The sequence below is a fragment of the Zingiber officinale genome, chromosome 11A, assembly GCF_018446385.1.
Source record: "Zingiber officinale cultivar Zhangliang chromosome 11A, Zo_v1.1, whole genome shotgun sequence".
Lineage (NCBI taxonomy): Eukaryota > Viridiplantae > Streptophyta > Magnoliopsida > Zingiberales > Zingiberaceae > Zingiber > Zingiber officinale.
In genome coordinates, this window is record NC_056006.1 from 64,876,470 (window position 1) to 64,880,629 (window position 4,160).

The 4,160-nt window shown below is 41.1% G+C and overlaps 1 long non-coding RNA gene across 3 annotated transcripts; it reads left to right on the plus strand.

Moving 5' to 3' along the window:
- Positions 1-1,311: 1,311 nt before the first annotated feature.
- LOC122032598 lies at positions 1,312-4,160 on the plus strand. Of its 3 annotated transcripts, XR_006126148.1 has the most exons (6): positions 1,312-1,453; positions 1,528-1,696; positions 1,776-1,960; positions 2,201-2,279; positions 2,659-2,723; positions 3,935-4,160. It is a non-coding gene; the product is annotated as an uncharacterized LOC122032598 (long non-coding RNA). The 3 variants fall into 3 exon arrangements; XR_006126146.1 differs by lacking the exon at positions 3,935-4,160 and having other exon boundaries at positions 2,659-3,198; XR_006126147.1 differs by lacking the exon at positions 3,935-4,160 and having other exon boundaries at positions 1,528-1,614; positions 2,659-3,198.

Sequence of the window (4,160 nt, forward strand, 5' to 3'; positions counted from 1 at the left end):
CTACTCTTGTTTTACCCATTTCGGGTAAATTAGGTTCAGTTACCCTGTCGGGTAGTTCAGTTGGAGGTGCCAGCTAGTTTGGATCCACCATCTATTTTTGAATTTAGAATTTCGAATTTAGAATTTCGAATTTGATTTAGAATTTCAAATTTTTGATTTAGAATTTCGAATTTAAATTAAATTTGAATTTTGAATTTGAATTTTTGATTTAGAATTTCGAATTTCGAATTTGATTTAGAATTTTGAATTTTTGATTTAGAATTTTGAATTTAGAATTTTGAATTTAAATTAAATTTGAATTTAGAATTTAGAATTTCGAATTTTTGATTTAGAATTTTGAATTTAGAATTTTGAATTTAGAATTTCGAATTTGATTTCAAATTTTTAATTGAATTTTAATTTGAATTATGTTCTTAATATTATTTTTCTTTTAGCTCCCCCTGGATCATAGCCTCGATATGGTCTATCAAGATAATAGACTTGATCTTTGGGGACCCAATAGTGACCAGTTCCAACTTGATTAACCAAGTTGGATTTTGGCACCCATGCTTGGACAATTTTTCTATTATTTCTATTAACTAGCGATAAATATGATTTGTATTTTATTTTAGTTTTAAATCCAAGTACAGTTTTGTTGTAAACGGCTCGCTGTTTTCCAAGAATCAGATCCAGATTCTTGGAGCCCAAGGTGAACCGTTCCAACGTGTCCTTGAGTTCTTTAATTTGAGCTTTCAAATTGGAATTTTCTTCCTCAAGTTGTTGGACTTGAGTTGAACTTCCAATTTGAGCCGACTCAGTTAAAGAACTCGAGTCAGTCGCTTCCTTAAGGGTTGTTACCTCCTTTTGGAGCGACTTAACTCGGACATTGGATTTAGCCAACTTTTTTAGCAAGTAAGGGACTATATTTTTTAAATCGTCTAATTGAGTTTCGGCGAGTAAGGCACTTACAGTGGGGTTAGGTCCTTCGGAAACGAATGCGGATTCGTGGCTTCGCTCGGACTCTGTTTCTGACTCGCTCTCCGTTTCGGATTCGAACTCAGACTCGGTGTCGATAATGTTCGCTAGTACTGGTGTAATATATGCGAATTTAATTTAGGGTTATCGTGGAATAACCTTAGGAAAATTTTTAAGAATTTTTAGAAATTTTTCTGGAGCTAAACGGAGTCCATAGGACTCCGTATGAGGGATACGCCGACGGGGCTAGATAAAGGCAGGTTTAGAATACCCAAATTAAGCGGGAATTGATTAAGGCTAGACTTAGGCCTTAATTAAGCTAACCTAGGGGTGGGATTGATTTCTTTATAAAGCCCGAAGCCTCCCGGTTCACCTTCGGCTTCTCTATTCCTCCCCTGCGCCTCGCGATCTCAGACGCCACGCGACCGAGACCGGCGATCGCTTCTTCCCTCGGTGTCGCCGGCGAGGAGCGGATCTTGGAGCATCGAAGGGAAGAAAGGTTAGTAGAACCGAAACCCTCCTTCTCCCCGATCCCTTTTCCTCTTCTCTGATCTCGGCAAACGGCGGCGACAGATCCTTGATCGGGGGATTTCGCCGGCTGTTGGGTGGGAATCAAGGGAAACGACGTTGGATCTGGGCATCGGCGACCGGCTGTGTGAGGTAACGCCCATTGTTTCCTTCCGATTTTCCCTTGTTTTGTTCGTCGGCAAGAACAAGTCGAGCCCTAACTTCGATCTCGGAGGTGAGGGTTTGGTTTTGGTTGTGAATTCGAACCTTGATCTTTTCTAGGGCTGATTCGGGTGGTTTTCCTTGGGAAGCAGAGATTGGTGTCTTGTTTCTGGCCACCACAGCTGGACTAGATCAACTCCTCCACCGGATCTGTGATCGTACTCTAGCCAAGATCCTGAGAGAAGCAGAGCTTGTGTTGTGATTCCGGCCACTACAGCTCTGGTGGGGATTGCTCTTCTTCCTCAGATCTGTGGTTTGCTCCGGCGATCAAGAAGAGGTACTGAGATCAATTTATTGCTGTTGTTAACGGATTTGTTTGGATGATTTCTGGCTATTTCTTTCTTCTTGATCCGGTTGGTGCAGATGCAGCATGTAGTCTTCTGTGGTAGGGAAATGATGCATTGCTTAAATCATACTTTCTTGACCTAGCTGTGTATCCAACAGATTGTTAACACCGAATCCTTATAGTCCATGATCCGGATCACTAGCAGGAGTAACCGGTTTTGGGTGTGTTTAGGTGTTGGAAGCTTCTTTTATGTGCGGTTCCAGTGGAGCTAATTACGGTGGATTGTGTGGAGCAACATTGGTTAACAGAGGTAAGTGTTATTATGTTGGATAATTAAAGGGTACACATTGTAGGTTAACCTAAATATTGTGGGGTTATGTTCTGTTGTGCTACCTCAATAATTGAGGATTGTAAGTGTGGATTCACCTAAAGCTGAAATGGATTTCCATGATGGTTAGGTTCATTTCTTGTTAGGTGATATAGAAAGGATTAGTAATGACTAGGATCGGTAAAAAGGGATTTAATTTATGGATGGGTAAGCTAAGTGAAATTTAATCTACACTTACTAATAGAAAGGCGTAGAAATCGTGGTCAGCTATTGCTAGGAAGTTGGCTAGTTACTTGTAGATTTATTCATCTATTTGTAGAGTACACATATATAGTTATATAAATTTGTATATGTGATACAGGACCTTGATTGACGACGAGTTGCGCGACGTGGTGGTTCTGTTGATTTCGGGATATATCGAGGCGGGTATTTCTTCCTAAATTTCTATTTAGCTCCTTGAACTTTAAAGCATGGTTATATGTTTTTGGATATTTAGGTTGCATTCCTTAAATCTTATTATTTGTTGCTTTCCTGCTTGTCTCTTTTGCTTGATCTTTGATATGATCTGGGTTGCTTCGTTACAGTCTCTATTCTTGTTATTTGTGACTCTATTGTTTATACACATGTAGAGTGTTGTAGGGAGGACTGTATTGGATATTTGTGGGCTATACCTGTCTAGGTTGTGATTGGTATGGGTTATAGGTCCTACAGGTTTACCATTCCATTTGCATAGTGGTATGTGTAGTTACGTCTGTTGTGGTTATTGGAGGCGTTTATGAGGGGGAAGGTTGTTGCATGGATGATGATTATATATATGTATATCATGCTCATCATTCATTGCATCTGATGACCGTTGTCTCCCTTGTGGTTGAGAAGGTCATCAGTTGGTTTGGTTTAGCGCGCACCTTCGGCCACTCATGGGTAGTGGTAGCTGGAGCAGTCGCCGCTTGTCCTGTTGTGCCACCCGGTCACGAGGTTTAGTGAGATCCGGCGTTGTGAGCAGTCAGGGACCCTGATGCTATGTAGTTAGATAGCTACTAGCGGACTGTCCGCCTCGACCACTCTATTGTGGGCTGGAGGGTAGTCAGTCCCAAGCCTCTCGGCCATACAGGGGTCGTGGTGTCTAGAGAGGTGGCGGGGGTGACCATGGAGCATGCATGCACTTTTGCATATGATGCACGGTGCATCTGTGGGGATATTTTGCATACATGCTTACTAGATATTAGTTGCATGTGACTGTGTACTGTTGCATTTGTCTGAGCTATGTATGCTGCATATGGATGCCATGCTGCATACATGTCATTTACTTTACATATATTTGCAGACGTATATATATTGCACAGGTGTCCGGAGTATGTTATTGACTCGGTGGGTTTACGGATCATGGTATCAGGGGGTTGGTTCTTTTCGGGTATGTACATTCACGTTATATGCTTTTATTATGTCTGGTATGTTCATGCACAGTCATTATATCAGGTATAGATAGATGAGTTGTGTTATGTTAGCATATTCTTATTCTTTGCTTATGGAGACTGTATCCTTTGATTCCTATATCTTTATGTAGACCATGCTTTATCCTGTCTATACCCGCTGAGTTCCCTGTACTCACTACCCCGTTTATATTATGTTGGTTCCAGGCAGTATGTAGATGATATGGAGATGCTTGGAGTATGTTGCTGGCCGGTTCCCCCTTCCCACGTCATATCCGGAGACCTTTTTTTGGTTTTGTTTTCTCTTTCCCTACCCTTCGATTTTGTTGGATTTAGAGTTGTGAAAACGAACTATGTTTGATTCGTGTATTGTGGACTTATGCCTGTGGTATTTTGTGGACTTTCGCATTTGTGGGTTCTTTATTCGTTTTTC